The sequence below is a fragment of the Ambystoma mexicanum genome, chromosome 2p, assembly GCF_040938575.1.
Source record: "Ambystoma mexicanum isolate Mex_15411 chromosome 2p, UKY_AmexF1_1, whole genome shotgun sequence".
NCBI classification, from domain to species: Eukaryota; Metazoa; Chordata; class Amphibia; order Caudata; family Ambystomatidae; genus Ambystoma; species Ambystoma mexicanum.
Genome location: NC_090923.1, coordinates 810,826,070 through 810,843,959, shown reverse-complemented (window position 1 = coordinate 810,843,959; position 17,890 = coordinate 810,826,070). Strand labels below are relative to the sequence as shown.

At 41.8% G+C, this 17,890-nt stretch overlaps 1 long non-coding RNA gene across 8 annotated transcripts in view; it reads left to right on the top strand.

The window, feature by feature from the left end:
* The window catches only part of LOC138566816 (uncharacterized), a 355,734-nt gene that overhangs the window by 312,269 nt on the left and 25,575 nt on the right, over positions 1–17,890 (top strand). For 7 of the 8 annotated variants that reach the window (XR_011302025.1, XR_011302019.1, XR_011302021.1 and 4 more), the window contains one exon: positions 14,708–14,779. The exons of the other annotated variant lie outside the window; for it this stretch is intronic. This is a non-coding gene — a long non-coding RNA (uncharacterized lncRNA). The remainder of the gene's footprint in view (positions 1–14,707; positions 14,780–17,890) is intronic. 8 annotated transcript variants of the gene reach the window in all.

Genomic DNA, 17,890 nt, shown 5'->3' with positions numbered 1-17,890 from the left:
AAACAATATTGTGATGCCATTCACTTGATACATAATCAACGTTGGTTAAGACATTTCTATGGTCAGTACTTGCAAGTAGAATATAAACCTGTGTTAGAGTTACAGCAGATTCTTGAAGCGTAGTCGACACGTGTTTCGCTTAGTCTCTATCTTGCATTTGGGACTAGTGACCTTTTTCAAGACAATGTTAACCTTCCGCTTGTTTGCAACATCTGCTCAATTTCCTTTTTAGGTCCCAACTTTTGTTATCCTGCTGGAAGAACTTTCTCTTCCGCGTCTGATTTTTTGAATAATCATTTAAGGTCACAAATCTGTAGATTTGTGACCAAACTCAAACTCAAAAGTGCAGCAAAACGTTTACGTGCTGCATCGCATGGTGATTTGTGTGCAGGAATCAGTGGTCATTTTGCAGGTAGCGTTTGCTTTGTGGAATCGAACAAGGTTCACAGGGCGAGTCACTTGGGTAGGCAGGCTGAGGGGGCCAGTCTTTCGTCGTGATGTGGTTGGGCTTGGCTGTGGGAGACTAGCATAGTGCAGGACATTCTGTTTTTCCGGATTTCTGCATCAAGAGTGGAACTGGGGCATGTCAGCACTTCTGTAGAGGTGCTTTTATTATATAGGAAGCATGTGAGGTTACTACCTTGCAGGCGTCGTGTTCTTAGTCGCAGATTACGATTTCGGGCACTTCAAGAATGGGGGACAGGAGGTTTCTGGATGATCTGTGCGAGACAAGCAGGTATCATTAAGGGGGAGCTTAACAGCTGTATATATGAACAGTGTTGGGGGTGAGCTGTATTCGCTGAGAGAGTGCAGGCATATACGGGCCTGGAAGGTAGCTCCCTGCGACCATGCTGGGCACTGAGGATGGTAGGAGGATGATCTGGGTGGGATTTAGAAACTTGGGTGGCTGTCGGAGCCTGCAACGTCAGCTACATGGGTCCATTGCAGAACGGCATGAGGAAGGGGGTAAGCATAGGGAGGGGGATATGTGAGGCACATGAAAGGCGAATGGATACAGTGCGCGGCCGCAGGATGACATAGGGGTCTGCTTGTTGGATCGTGCACTTAGCATCACACAAGGCTTACCTTGAGAATATAGCGTGAGTACAGAAGCCCGGGAAGGCGGATTAATCATTAGTCCTGGTAACCTGGGGAGAGCGAGTGGCGCACAACGGTCTCGGTGGAGACCAGCTGAGACTCCTGATGGCCTTAAATCCAGGCCTTTAACAAAGACAGGCTGCACTATCATTTCGCTACCAGTTGTCACTACAAACCAGTCATTGGAAATATCCCCGAAGGTGAATTTGTATGTGCAAAAAGAAACTGTACAGAAACATCTTCATTTGAATCTGAATGCGACCTTCTTTCAAAACAATTTGAAGGCTAAACTAATGAATGGACAATCAACACTGACCCATAAGGTCAAAGATTCAAAACAGGACGATACAGTTCAATTTATCACTACCTACTGTGCAAATACCAAAATGATCAGGAAAGCACATTACTACCAGACAAAGGGGAAACACCATCATTTAATTGGCTACAACAACCGAAACCAGGCTTCAGAAAATGTGGATTTTGTACAATGTGTAAATATGCGCCACCAGAAACGATCATGTTTAAGGACAAGAATGGGATCAACACATCAATTAAAGAACAGATCAACTGCTGCTCAAAATATGTAGTGAATGCAATCATATGCACTTGTCAACTAATATATATCAGAAGCACGATACGAGAATTAAGAGTGCGCATAAGGGAACATATTTCAGCAAAAAACATCCAGGACAGTAACTTACCTTTGTCACAACATTGGCAAACCCACCATCAGATGGACAACAAAAAGGACATTAAGTTCATTGGTTTACAAAAAATACAGATGAGCAGAAGAAGTGGGAACCATGAACTACACCTAAGAAAGGCAGAAGCCAGACTGATTTGGCTTTACAGAACTGTGGAATTTGGACTTAACTCAGATAATGAAATGGTCCATTTTTTGTAGTAAGATTTGGATATTGTTCTCTTTGTAACCCAGTTACTTTTCATTTTTAAATTTGTGAATGTTTTTTCCTTTTCAGATGACGATCAAAGGATAAAAATGTGCTTTATATCAGGTTTTTTACCATTGTAGTATTCATCATGTATGAAATCAGTCAGTGGTCTACAGATGGGAGAATTAAGTATAAACCACATTAACCACATTGCATTGCCATAGTATAAAATTAGTCAGTGGTCTATAGATGGGAGATGCAAGTAAAAACTAAAATCTACATTAACCGCAATGCATTGCCATTAAACCGTCACATTTAACATATATTGAATTCAGATCACCTTATGAGGTTTTCTTCTTGAAGTATACCGGCCACCAACGAGGGGAATTTCCCATGGAGTAAACATTTCCTTTCTTGGTAATTTTAAAACAAATAATTATTTTTTCCTATTAGAAAAACTATGATGATAAATGTTAACACTAGAATAACAGGTTGGGGCAAATGATGGGGTACCTCTCTCTGCATCCTTTGGAACATATCTACGTTCATCCTCGTAACTTAAACACTAGTTGGGCTACATCATTACAATTATAGTGACTGTCACGGCATCCGAGCCCAAAACATGGCCGCCACATTAGAAACAGCGGAAGGACTAATAGCTACAAACCTGGTCCATTAAGACATGGTAGGGAGCTGCGAACACGTACAACGCTGGGATCAGGAGACAGTTTAGAATGAGGTAAGCCACATTGAAAATCCACCAGGATACAGGGGTCTTAGTGTTTCTTTCAGTCTTACTATAACCGCCAACATGCTGCACAACGTGCGCGTGCAGATGGAGGTGTCAAAATTAGAATGAATTACTTTTAGAGTGAAAACAGTATGGAACGGCACCTCATGCTAAGTGGCTGCAACGAGATGATGCAGGTCTTTAAATTTAGATGTATGCCTTGCAATTTACAGACATAATTTTCTTCCCTAAATGAACTAATTCTCGGATGTTTAAAAACCACAGTCACGTACTACCCTGAAAAGTATAATTACTTCTACATGTATCAATCTGTATCATAAGTTCCATACTAGAACATGCAGGTTTTCTTTCCATATACAGGTGGGATTGAGCCCTTAAAATAAATATACCTGCATTATACATCTATCCACGCAAGTGGGCTACATAAAGGGTAAGAAACCATATCATGGTTTTTATAGTAATGTCTTGCCTGAACAGCATTCGCATATATATATATATATATATATATATATATATATATATATATATATTGGAACAAAAAGAGAGGAGAAAGTGAACCGCACTCTGCGCGGTCAGTTTGAGAGACCAAAATCCATGAAAAAAAACACAAATAGCGCAGCTCGCAAGAGAGTTAAAGGTCTTAAAATATGTTAATGTGACCAGAAAAATGGACAAAAATACATAAATTACGGCTGGGGAGCAGCAGCAAAAACAGAGGCAGGACGCCGGTGCGCGCGACCCGCACCCAACGCGTTTCACACTCAACTGAGTGCTTGTTCACGTGAAGAGAAGAAGGACTAAAGCACTTTTATAATTTAACAAAAATAGTCCTTTTACTGTTTCCCTTGAACAACATGGGTACCTGCACAGACGGAAAAGGCGGCGGCCATATTGGAGTGGAATGGCAAAGAATGAACAAAATAAAAGGCCAAGTGGCGCCACCATGAAAAGAGCGCAAATGGCATGAAAGTATAAGGGAAGGTGAATTGACCATGGTATTAAAACTAGAACACGCCTTCCATATAGGGCAGGACCATGGTTCCAGGGTACCACCAGATATACATAACAGTAGTAGTACAAAATAGTGAACTATGATGCACTAACACAGTCAAAAAAGTATTAAATAACACAACCCTAATGAATAAAATCATTATATGGAATAAAATGGAAGTAAACATACCGTCTAACAACAACACTAAAGGAAGAATGACATCAATCTGGAGCATCATAAGACATAGATATACCTAACGAATGCCGATGAAATGAGCATGATATTAAAAACAATTCTAGCAGCCAATTGATGTGCAAAATTGCAAAACAAAAGTGACTATGGCAATATATGTAAACAAGGCAAATAGCAGCATTTGGGCAAATGGAATAAAGTGCAAATGCATATAATAATAGCAGCATAGTTGTGGAGCGCAAGTGCGCTACAACGAGGTGGCAATATACAGATCTAAAACAATGCAAAAGACAGCATAATGGCCCTATTAAAATAGTAGTAAGGTGCAAGTGCGAGCAGCATACTAATGTGCAAATATATGGGGCCATTATAGCAGAGTAAAGAATTGCAACAATTGCAAAGTGTCAGCACCATTAAAAGAAACAATCGCAACCTCAAGAGATGTAATAAACAAGAGCCGGAATGATAGCAAGGAACACATATAAAATCACATAGTATATGGCTGGCCAAGAAAGGAGAAAATGAAATAAAGGGTGTCCCGAGTCATAAACCCTAAAGGAGTGGTTGAAAGATGGAATAACTGATATTAACAAAAATATGCTGATACAAAAGTACAAATAAAGAGAGAGGGACGACTGTGAAGCTACATCAAGGAAAAGGTGGAACCAAAAGAATAGGAAAAGTAAAAGGACAACTAATAATGATAGTAAGAAAAAAACAATAATTGGCTTAAGTCCCATCAAATCGTGCTGCAGCAGATAGACAAATAGACATACATGAGTCTAATGCAGAAAAAATAAGTACAGAAACACCAAGAAAATAAGGTGTTAGATAACTCAAACAGGCCAAGGATACAGAATATGAAGGCAAATGGAGATTAAAAACACCGAAATCAGAGAAAAAATCAAGATAGATCAGCAAGAGGGAGAGCATAACAACAGATGAAAAAGTCAACAGCCTTAAGTCCCAAGGAACGTATAAAGCTCCTCATCGAGGTTGTGTCCAATGGGGAACTTAGTGTCGAGGTCCAAAATAAATCGTGTCTCCAATTGTCTTGAGCTTTAAAATGCGGTCTCCACCCCTAGGATGAATGGGGATGTGTGCCACTGCAAAAAAAGTAAGCAAATTGGAATCATTCGCATGTTCCTGCTTGAAGTGTTTAGCCCTGGGGTACGCGGGATCAGAGTTTTTAATAGCCCTGAGATGCTGAAGAATACTGAGTTTGAGCTTGACAGTGGTAGTCCCAACGTACCACTTTGTGCAGGGGCATGAAAGAACATAGACAACGTAAGTAGTGTCGCAATTGATGGAATAATTGATGATTTGCTTGCTTTTATACTGCAAGTAAAATTTGCAGGGAGAAGCGTGGGCACACGCTTTACATTTAGTACATTTAGTAAAGCCAGTGGGGGAGACCGCCAGCCAATTGGAAGAAGGTGTACTTTTGTCAATGGGTCACAGAAAGCTGGAGACTAACTTGTCTCTGAGTGATGGTACTCTTTTGTACGTAATGGTGGGGTGTGTGGAAAGTACAGAACATAAATCTTGATCCAAAGTTAAAACACGCCAATGTCGCTCAATAATCCTACGTACATTCTTGGAGGCATTATTGAAGGAGACAATGAGTCTGGGTTCATCATCCGTAACAGTTTTACACGATTGAATGCCATACAGTAATTTGTCCCTACACAGTCCTCTGGCCTTATTGTAGGCCATTTCAATGTTCTTTTTGGTATAACCTTGTTGCAAAAAGTCAGAGGTAGCTCGGGCACAATGCTGATCAGAGGAAACCAACTTGGTGCAGTTCCTGCGATAACGAATAAATTCGCCGTAGGGAATGCTGCGTTTACATGGCCCTGGATGACAACTGGTAGCATGCAAGGGTAAGCCAGTGTTGGATGGTTTCTTGTGGAGAACTGTGTGGAAATCAGATGTATCCAGGGTTACCACCACATCGAGATAAATAACCTCTGTGGTACTGTGACATTCAGTAAAACATAAATTCACCGTGTTAGTATTGATGGTTCTAACAAAAAGTTGCCAATCACTGACGGTCCCCTTCCATATTACAAAAACATCATCGATGTAGCGCCACCAGGCAACAATTTGGGTGGAAAAACTAGATGCAAGTAAATTGTGTAAAAATGTGGCCTCCCACCAACCCATCGTCAGGTTACCGTACAATGGGGCAAAGGTACTGCCCATAGCAGTACCCCTGACTTGCCGGTAAAAAGTGCCATCAAACAAAAAGACATTATTGGTGAGGCAGAAAAACAACATCCCTGAAATCATAGAGCTGTGACCATGAAAGTTCAATGACCGTGTTTCCAGAAAGAATTGACAGGCCTGCATACCAACTTCATGGTCAATAGAGGTATACAGTGATACAACATCAAGGGTGGCCAAAAGAAGACCCTCTTCCCAAGGAATATCATTAATATGCTGTAAAAAAATCCCTAGTGTCCTGCAAATAAGATGGCAAAACAGAAACAAAAGGAAACAAAGACTCATCAATAAACTGGGCCAAGTGCTCAAGAAGGGAACAACATAGCGTAACAATGGGTCTCCCAGGTGGGTGGGTAAGAGATTTGTGTGTCTTCGGGAGAAAAAAAATGGTGGGGATGGTGTGACAGGAGGGAACAAGAAATTTAACCAGATCCTCCTCAAGAAGCCCATTATCAGCCCACTTGGTGCAAAGATTGCTTAGTTCCGACTGTATATCATGAAAGGGATTTTTAAGTAGTTTAGCGTAACACAGTCGGTCCCTAAGTTGGCGGTTGGCTTCGGAGACATAATGGACTCTTATCTTGGATCACAATGTTCGACCCCTTGTCAGCCTGCTTGATGACAATATTGGGCAGGTTTTGTAATTCACCTATAGCCTTTGATTGTGATGCGGCGAGATTATATTTAACTCTGTCAGTGCTAGTCCGTAGTTTTCTCAAATCACTGACACACAAGTCATAAAAGGCTTCCAAACAACCACCCACAGGGAACTGTGGATTAAATCTGGATTTGTTCTTGAGTTTTGTACGCACATCCCAGTAAGGGTCAATGTCAAAATCAGTAAAATCAACATTGGCAGAATCGAACTGGGTGTCTTCAAGACTGGCTAGATCCAAGAGAGATGGAATATCAGAGATGAGGAGGTTAGTACGGCCAGTCCAAGGTACAGAAGGCTTCATGACAGTGGGATTTATAATGAAGAATTTCTTAAGCTTGATCTTGCGAAAGAATTTGTCAAGGTCTAAACGTGCTTGGACATAGTCAAAAGCCTTGGTGGGGCAAAAATTAAGTCCAAGAGAAAGAACCGAGGTTTGAGGCTTCGTGAGTATGTGGGAGGACAGGTTAATTATTTGGCACATCTTCATGGTATTGGTGTTTATTTTTTCGCTCCAGAGAGCGTTGATCTGCCCTCCTGGTTTACGCCCAAGCCGTTTCCCATGTCGGCCTCGGCGGGTCCTTTTCGAGATTTCTGACCTTTTCCTCTTCCTCTTGGCTTGCCCTGACCTCTGCCACGTTTTTGATTTTTCCCATCTTGGCAGAGTAGCCGCATCTCGTCTAAATAATTAAGTTTAACGATAGGTTCCTCATTTTCCGGGACTGACACATCAGATTCAGATGAAGTAGTGCCAGGATCACCAGATGCAGCGGATGCAGGCTTAATGACAGGTTTCCGCAAAGAATCAAAGCACTTGGCAAAGGTGAATATCCTGCCAGTTTCATAGTCAAGTTTGTCCCTTATGAACTTGCGAAGTTTACGCTGTTTAATATCATCTTCATATATAGTGAGAGGCTCATTGATTTTTGTGCGTAATTGCTTGCCCTCCTCTGTGCTAGGAACCTTATTGAGTTCTGTTTCCTTTTTGTCAAGTTCTTCCAGAGCCAAGCCACGATCAAATTTGGCATATTTTACCAAGATGGTAAGAAAATGGGCAGAACAGCCCTTGCTAGCTTCCCCCCATTCTTGAAGCATGCAGGGATCTTGGTCCTCAAATTATGGCATTGTCATGATGCGCAGTCCTCGAGGAATGCATCCAACATCCAAATAGTTCTGCAGTGAGTGTTCCTCCCACCATTTCGAGATCTCCTTCTTGTGCAACTTCTCAATATCTTTGAGTAAGGTGATCTCCACACTGTAATTCGAGTTGGCCTTTTTTGCCCCGGTGGTGGGCAAGGAGATTGGCAACTCCTGCTGTTGGCTAAACAAATCCTTGGCCTGAATGAGCCGAGCTGCTGCCCAGGTGTCCTGCATGTTTAGGTCACTACAAACCAAGCCGTAAAAAAATATATATAGGAGCAAAGATAGCAAAAAAGACCTGAGAAATGCGAGCTAACATGTGCTAGGATCAAAGTCGAGACCGCAGCATGCCAAGCTAGTGCCATAAAGCAGTATAGAAAGGCAATAAGAAAGTTGGTGTGGAATAAACAGAAGTACAATGCCATTGGAGTGAAGAAACAAGGGAGAAAGGCAAGCACATGAGAAAAGCACTTACCGTATGGCCAGGGTCCACACGTCCTCCCGCACATTTCATCCGTGCCGACAGAAAGGGCTACTCAGGCTCATCTCCCAGGCGGGTACAACTGAAATCCAGTGGACAGTAAAGTCTGTCAGCAGCGGATCCGCTTAGAAGGCGCCCTTTTCAAACGAAAAATTGTGCCCCAGAACAGGGCAAAACCAGCGGGCTGCACTCCCGAGAGCAGCTGAGTAAAGGAAGTCCAATCTCAGCAAAATGAAAGGCGTGACAGCAGGATCAGGCAGCACAAAATCTTCTTTATTGATCCAAAGTGCATAAGAAAGGGAAAACCTGAAGTAGCAGAACGACGCCTTTCGCGGTGCTCCGACCGCTTGTTCACGTAGGTAGGGGAAACACAGACAAGGGACTCCTTAAAAACGTTATACAAACTCTATGTACATAGAACATCTCTGTGCACAAGTCAATACAATGTATTGGACACTAGGCGGCCGTGTTGTAGCATATCAAAGGCAACGCATTCTTTTCTGTACAATGAAATAAGGTACACACCATGTTCATTTGAACATTAAGTAACGGCTTAAATTGAAAATGCTGCCGCCAGTGCCACGAAAGTCATGAAAGTGGGAACTGCAGAAGAGACGGCATATAACGCGTGAAAAAATAGCTATGGGAGAAAACTGTACGGTAGAATCACTGCTTAATGAAAAAGACAAAATATGTCAAATAAAGTGCTCCCACTGTGGGTGAAATGTATGGGGGCAAGACGGACCACAACATGCCTCTAAACAGTATAAACTATCAAATATAAAATAAAAAAAGAGGCGTAGTCCGAAAATGCCCGCCATCCAGAAGAGTGTAAAATCCGCGCTAAAAGTCTGCACGCACACCGTTATATAGCCATCTCTTCAAATCAGTCCCACAGTCTAAGTTTTTCGTACATGACATTAACTGTGTGACGTGTACGCATGCCCGATGTTAATCTATAGTCTGAAAGTGCTTACACACATCATTGTCACCGTGCATATACAAGGGTAAAAAGTGGGACAAAACAAGCAAATGTTGCAGTATATGATCAATATAAAGTGCATAGTGCATTAGCAGCCAAAAAAGTGCAAAGTGCATAGCAGCAAAGAAAGGGAAAAGAATGGGAAGCGGAAATAGTAAAAGGGATGAAGGTTGACGTTTCTACAGCAGTAATAATGTGCACACTGATCTACGTCCATGGATGCACTGATGTATACCTTAATGTACTGGTAATATAAAACATAAAACCATACACATAGTTAACAGAGATAAATCAAAAAATCATGGATATTTAAAATGACATAGTATCTCAAATGTTTAAAAATAATCCTGCTCTCTATAAAAGAATACATGGCACAAAAACCGTGCATACATGGACAGCTGGAGAATAGTCAACCAATACATCCTCAATAAAGTGCAAAGTGCTTTGACCATAAAATACCCAATGTTAAAGGCAAACTAACTTCCTTATAAACCTTCTACTGCAAAAAGGTGGTACACATGAGCTTGATTGTCCCAGTTAGAATCTTTTGTCATAATAGACCAAGTGAATAAAGTATCATACCAAAGTAACCCTTGCAATGTAAATGTCTACATCACATGTGATATAAAATAACCTTCTGTAAAAGAGAGGTAAAAGGCGGGACAAAATAAGGGGCAGAGTGAAAACGGATAAGGAATCCAACAAACATACTGTGTAAAAATATCGATCACAGTGATGAATATTAAAAGCTCCCCCTACTACTAATCATGTTAAAAACAACATTGTGCAAGTTAGGCTACACAATATCATGAAAAAACAATCTGAAAGATAAGTCAAACCATAAGGGAAAATACACGGTGGCTAAAATCAGAAGAAAATACTGTTAGACATTGGTAGATATTTGAAGGGTCATACAGAAACATACCTAAAATACAAAAGTAATTTATCAAAGATAAAAAACAGCAATATATTATTAGGTTCCTAAAAACGTATATAATTCTTCATCAAGATTATGACCCCCAGGTTTCTTGGTCTCGAGGTCCAAAATGGACTTGGTCTCCAATTGCCTCAACAATAGCTCCCGATTACCGCCTCTGGGTGACTTAGGCACAGTCCGAATACCAAAGAAGGAGAAACCCTCCAATTTGCTGTCATGGTGGGACTGGAAGTGCAGGGCCATGGGATAGTTGGAATCAATGTTTCTAATGGCGCGAATGTGTTGAAGTATTCTCAACTTCAGTTTGCCTTTGGTACTACCCACATACCACATGTTGCATGGACAGTTCAGAACATAAACCACATGATCCGTGTCACAAGTGATTCTGGAAACGATCTTAATATTGCTACCTTATATACTTATATATATATATTTTTTTTCAATTTGCATGACCAACCATTCCTCTCCCTTGGCCTCTCAGCCGTTTCTAGTTTTACTTTTACTATTATTTTTACTTCTATCCCCCTCAGACTCACTCCCTCCAAACTCTGACTAAGAACAGCCAGCACTGCTCAACAAATACTCGCCTTAATTGAATCGTTCTAACAAAAATATATTTGCACTTTTTTCCACTTTCGAACTTGTTTTTTAATCACAATAATACTAAATACTCACTAGGTGGTTTCTGTGAAGGGCATAAGTGTATTAATTAACAAATGGGCCTCATTACGCGGTAGGCGGTAAGGGATTACCGGCACCAGTAAGGGCACCGGTGCCGGTAATCCCTTACCTCCCTACTACGAGGTCCCTTAGCGGGTCCCTTCCCTAACGCCTGGTTTTACCAGGCATTATGGAAGGGACCCGTTGAGGGACTTCAGAGCTAATAATGGGCCTACCCGTTATTAGCTCCATCCCCATTCCCATTGAGCCCTATGGGGGCTCAGGTGGGAATGGGGAATGGTTCCCGGAATGGGGACTTTCCGGGTCCTCCAAGGTCGGAACGACCCGGTAAGTCCCTGTTCCGGGAACACAGACCCGGAATGCGGTAAGGGGGTAGCCATGGCGCTGATAGCGCCATGGCTACCGCCTACCGCGTAATGAGGCAGTGTCTTATCATTTTGTATGGTTTTTTCTCTTTGTCTATGTTATGTTAAACATCAGCCCGGATTTGAGAAAGGCAAAAGAAGTTGCCGAAACACGTGTCATCCAATAAGGGCTACTAAGGAAGACGATAAAGACTTTTTTGAACACCTCAAAAAAACTATTGAAGACCTTCATTACGAAAAATCCCTAAATTCATACTAATGATATGGATAAAATGTTGGCGCATCTGAAGGTGTAAGCTCATCATATCTCTTTAGGATAGAGGATAGGTTGGAGTGCTTAGCAGAGGCGATGAAGTTGGAGACATTCATGAGAGCAGTTTCTGTGGAGTGACGAATGGAAATCTGCTTGTAGGGGTTCTCAAAGGTTGTGGATGTCTAAGAAATTGGTAAGACGGTTGAACACTCACCTTTCGAGCACTTTAAAGTAGTGTGGAAGGAGAGACAAAGGGGGAAAATTAGTCAACAGGTTTGGGTGAGCACACTGCTTTTTTAGGAGAGAGATGACGGTTGCCATTTTTAGAGGGAAAGCATGCACAGTTGAAGTACATGTTGAAGAGTTCAGCAAGGTGAAACCCACTAAAGGGACAATAGGCTTGACAAACCGAGGAGGAAGAGGATCTGATGGGACACAAGAGGGGTCAGACATCTGTCAAGATAGTACTTCTTCAGTATTAGTATGACTAATGTGGGAGATAGAGGCAGAAGAGGATGGTAGAGTAGATAGTGTGTAGAATGTAGGAGGAGGGAGTGTGAGGAACCTCAGAAGAGAGTCTCTAATTTTGGAAATGATTGCAGTGTAGTATTCAGCTAGGTTATGAGCTGTGACTTTAGTTGATAGTCATAGATTTAGGAGGTGTGAGAAGTGAGTTTAGGGAGCCCTGTAGCTGTCGAGGATGTTTGGAATGAGAGCCAATGAGGATGAGGCGAATTCCGTTTTCACTCTATCATGCGAGGACTTGGGAGAGTTCAAGGTAGAGAGGTAGAGTTGCAGGTGCTCATACGAGTGGGTAATCCTCCATTTATGAATGTCTTTGTGGAGACAGCATATGAATGGGGTTACCCATGGTTGAGGATGCTGAGAGTTAGGGGTGAAAGTTAGCAGTGGGAAGTGAGAGGAGAAGGATACCTATTGTAGGGATTGGAAGCTGGAGAAGGCAGTGTCAGTGGAAGAGGCATCAGGTGTGAAGGAGGAGAGTGAGAACTGTAGGTCAGTGAGGAATGGCAGAAAGGTTACATTTCCTTTTAGTAATATGTGAGGCAAGTGGTGTGGAGAGGTCAGTGGGTGGAAAAGAGATAGTGGTGGAAATAATGGAGTGATCAGATAGGGATGGTGTATCAGTAATATTAGTGGCTGAGAGAGGGGTGGAGATAAATACGAGTTCCAAAGAGTTACACCTGATGTGGATGGGTAGGTTATGGATAGAACGGAGAGTGTGGTTAATAAGAAAAGGTGATTTTTAGTGGAAGGAGAATCAAGCAGTGCCCAAGTTCATCAAAGAATTGTCCAGTGGGACCAGGAGGGCGATAGATGGAGATGATCTGAACCGAGTGGGGCAGCACAATACTAGAGATGATGAAATTCAAAAGAGGTAGAAGAGGACGTGGCATTGGAGATTTGGAGGCATTGAGGCGGGAAGAGAATAGATGTCTGATGCTTCCACCTGTGCCAGTCAGACGAGGAGAGTAAATTAAGGATAGGTTGGAGTCATGTAGGGCAGCCAGAGTGGCAGGGTCAGATGGAGAAATCCAGGTTTCAGTGATAGCAAGAACGTCTAGGGGAGGAGAGCTGCCGTGAAAGTAGTAAATGGTAAACAAAGTTTTGTTTCATGCAGACTGAGCATTCCAAAGTGCATTGTTCAGTTGATGCAGGATGGAAGAGTAGAGCAGTTGAGTGTCAGATGAAGAGAGGCAAGGTGAATAGGTGTTAAGGGAGGTATGGTTGGCTCGTCAGCTTTGTTGGAAGTAGGTGAAAGAGAGATGGAGTAGTGGGAGTTTCGAGATGTGAGTTTTATGATCAGGATGGGAAAAGAGGATTTAGCGTGATTGGAGAAAGCGTAAGGAGAAGTGAGTAGGAAGAACAACAGGAGAAAATGTATTATAGATGAGTACCGCAGAGTGGAGAGACAGCCCAGTAATTAGCAAGCTAGGGATACTCACCAGTGCAACAGGTTGGAAGGAAAAGCAAAGGCTCGAAGGCAAAGAGGCTGGTCAATGGTTGGTCTTCACCCTTCACTGTCTGCCCTTAACTGTGAGGCCTGTGGCCGTTCAGAGGTGATGTGACACACTCTTGTCACGTGATCGCCTAGTCCATCAGTGGTTGGTCTCTCTGATTGTGTCCCTGATGTTGCTGTGATTAGGTGACTTCCTCCTAATTGGTGTTCCCAGAGGAGTCTCTTGTGGCCTTCAGCTGGAGAGTGGGCTGACTTAAGATGGCCACAGGAAGTGATGTCACCCTGTTGACAAGGGTGAATACATTGATGTTCATTTTTCTTTTGCCTTCTTCACAAAGTGTTATGGCTGGGAATGGTGGAGCCAGTTGCTTTTTGCCTTGTTTTATTTTGTATAGGGATTGGAGGTGGGCGTAGGGTTGGTATCCATTACCTTGATTTGCACCTTGGACTGTGAATTATTTGATTGTACTAGGAAGCTCATCTACCAGATTTTACCATTCACAACATTTCGCGTGTTCAGTGTTCTCAATCATAGTTCAATCTCTCAGTGATCTGCGCCCGATTATTCAATACTTGGTCTTTTAGTTCATTTCTTCTTTTTAACTTATTTAAATGACTCAAACATGTTTTGAAATGTATAACACAAAAATGAATGTCCGGTGAAGTTCTGCATTACTTGTATAGGTTACATTTGCACTTTAATTACCATCTAGTGAGGTTAGGCACTTGCTTGATGTTGACGAGGGTGCATACAAAAATGTGCATTTTTTCCATAACTGCCCAATAAGGATATATTGGGTAAGCTAGAAATGTTGCCAACATCAGGTACTATTGCGTGTTGAGCACTTGTTATTTTTGTTTGTTTTTCATGTCTTGTTCGTCAATTTGAGTCTGTACTTTAATTTGTCTCATGCCTGTCCTGAAATGATTGTAGCAGATAGCTTTTGATAATCCTGAACATCAGCACAATCAAGTGTTTTTGTCAATATTTCATTTCTAACATTATGATCAGCATTTCTAAAAGCATTTGTTTCTGTTTTATATATTGGCTTAACCAGCTTATATTTCCTTTCCCCCCTCATAGTGGGAACAACTCGTATCCACTGTGCCATTTGAGATCTTTCCAATAATCTACAGTATTCCCTGCAGCAAAAAGGTAGGATAACCTCTTACTATTAGCAGCACCTGTTGAAACAGATTGCCTGATAATGGTGTGTGTTTCAAAAGAAAAAAATGCTTTTAGAAACTCCTATACTAGGCTTTGGTCTTCACCTGTTTTTGTGTAGTGATTGAGAAGTCCTTTTTTATGGCTGAGTGATTATCTTTCAGTCATTATGTGTAATATTCCAATAAATGTAAAGTTTATAACACATGTTCTGTAAAGCTCTGCCCTACTTGTAAATGTTTAAATTGCACTTTAATTACCATCATGTGAGGCCAGCCACTTAAAAGATGTTGACGACGGTGCATACCTTAACAGGCATCTTTTGTACAGCCGCACAATGATCGTATCTTGGTTTTAATCATACCTTTCATGTAAGTGAGCATTATGGGATATTGCAGATGTGACCACGCCCCACACACACTTTAGGTAGCGCGCCATACGCAGCGTGTGGAGCAGAGCCCAATCATGTGTGTTGCTTGAATATTCTTAAATGCTGCCAATTTTGAGATTTGTGGTAGGGATTTATAGCGCACCACAGACAAACTGATTGGCATCCAGGCCTCTGCCTTCTGCACAAAGGGACATGTCGGTGGGAACATTGCATCCAGTTATCTATTGCCCTCTTGTTTAGAGATAAGGTGAAATAATAGGTTTGGGTTTCTGTTTTTATGAAATTAAATTGCCTTCACCTCTTGGACTGTGAATTTGATTAGATTCAGAAACTTCTCTGCCACAGTTTGGTCTTCATAAAACATGTTCAGGTGTGTTGTTCATCATGGTGATTATTCAAGATGTGTTTTTCTTAGTCATGTGTTTGTTTTTCAGTTATTTGTATTGATCAATCATATTTGAAGTTTACAACACAAAAAGTTTCTGCTGTAAATGTCTCTCTATTTGCACTTTAATTACCATCTTGTGAGACCAGCTGTGCGCAGGGTGCTGACGAGGGTGCAAACATTGAGGTGCATCTTTTCACAGCTGCCCAATAAGGATATATTTGTGCGGCTAGAAAAGCTGCCAATATCTGGGACTACTGTGCAGCAGCCTTAAAGTGATTCTGCTGCTATCACTGTAGATCTCTCAAGGAATTAACCTTTCCCCGCAGCAATAATAATGTGTGGCCAGTTGTCTATTTAAAGATCATGATTAATGGCATGCTAAGTTAGATTAATAGCATATGTTCCCTTTCTAATTTGCTTATGTAGATGAGAGTAAAGGCAGGGGCTAGTCTGTGACTTTCATTCCAGCAGAAATGATAGACTTGAATTCAAATTGCTATTTGATGGCTAGCCCCTTTGCACCTTCCGAAATTCAAGAGAAGCTTTTATTGTTTCATTTGGATGCCTCTTGACTTTAGGGCCTTGTCATGGCCCAAGTTTAGAGCAATATTTCCAGGGGAAATTGCATTGCCTGACAGTTTTCCTCTGTCGCATATTTCATGTGTTTGGGCGTGGAGAAATACTGCACATTTGCTCACGTGCCATATTTTGAGAAGCTGCAATTTTTCATCTGCTTTCTCAACAAAAATGCATGTCTGGGAAGGGTGGAGCCATGTATCTGTTCCTGTTTGTTCTCTCCTGACTCAGATGAGGTTCGGGGGAGTGGTAGGGCTTTCATTCTGCGCCACATACTTCAATTTCTTTCCCCATGACTTGCATCTTGCTCTGTGAGCTTGAGTTCATCAATTATTCGTCAAACAAATTTGAAGCTTCTAACAAAAATGGATGTGTGATAAAGTTCTTTATTACTTGCAAATGTTTAAATCACACTCAGTTTGCATTCTTGTGAGGCCAACCCCTTGCACAGTATTGACGAGTGTTTATACATTAATGTGCATCTTTTCACAACTGCCCAATCGGGATATATTGCTTTGGCTACCCAGCATCAGACCCGAACCAAAAATGCAAATTGCTAGTGTGGCCCAGTTTATTTGGACGAAGTGGGCTGCTTTGCCAGTTTGATGGTTGATAGTCGCGTGGACCTGCTGCCCTGACTCCAGACTAAGTCGTCCTTTAAACAGTTCTTCAGGGTTATCTCTGGAAACTGCTAACACAATTAAAAAGACCTAAAAGCAACCTGTGAGTACAAGTAAGCATACCACAATTCTCTATACTTTAACTTGTGCTACAAGGGAAAAAAACGAATGCATTGCTATTGGCCCATGAGCAAACATAAGACCTGTAAGTGCAGAAATCCAGTTAGTCAATTGGCCTGACCTTATTTCTGGCATTGATCAGCAGTCTGGGGATGGCTCAGTTATAAATATAATGAATATTGTAGAATGTTCCAACCAATTTTCCCATAGTATCTCTCTTCCAAACGGAAGACTATGATAAAGCTCCAGGACTAGAGGCTGAAAGAAGGTAGGGAGCAGAAAAGCTCAAGGGAGGGAACAGCCAATAGATTCCCCTGCACTAAGGGAACCTTGCTAGTAGGAATCCAGAACAGGTATGCATTGGCCCAAACCGAGGGAACAGATTCCTGTGTAAGCAAACACTGCTGCAATAGAGGCAATTTTTCAGTCCCTGTGCACGATATTGCCTCTGTCGCAACAGAAGAAAAAGTATTACATTTACTTTAAAGTAATCTGTACTTTAAACTCAAAGTCATTAAAAAGAGGTCAGGCCAATAAAAGCAGTATGAGTGGTCATTGTTTTGCATCTCCAACAATGAATTACAATAAATAGACATGTACTTTAAATCTGAGATAGGGCCAATACACGTTCGAAAGGGCACACCTCCGATTCATGGGCTCCACACATGTATATTCTTCACAATTGGGAGATGCATTTGCATCCCCTTAAGTAAGAAGACAGAAAGGTGCTTATCTCCTACTTTTCTCAACTGTCAGTAGTTGGAATCGTACTCTAAACTATATCCATGGCATCTGCCCTTTTCCTCCTCACACAAAGTTCCATTCAATAAATCAGGGCTGGTGCATACAAAAAAGGGTTATGTAGTTGAGGGAGTCTCCAAACTACAGAAGTGGTCGTTCGAGTGGTGGAGTTGCCCTCTGTTACAAGGCAGCCCTTCTGAGGGCAGGTTCATGTGACAAGGTGCCATTACAAGTTCCTACCGGGAAACCCCAGTGTCCTATGGGCC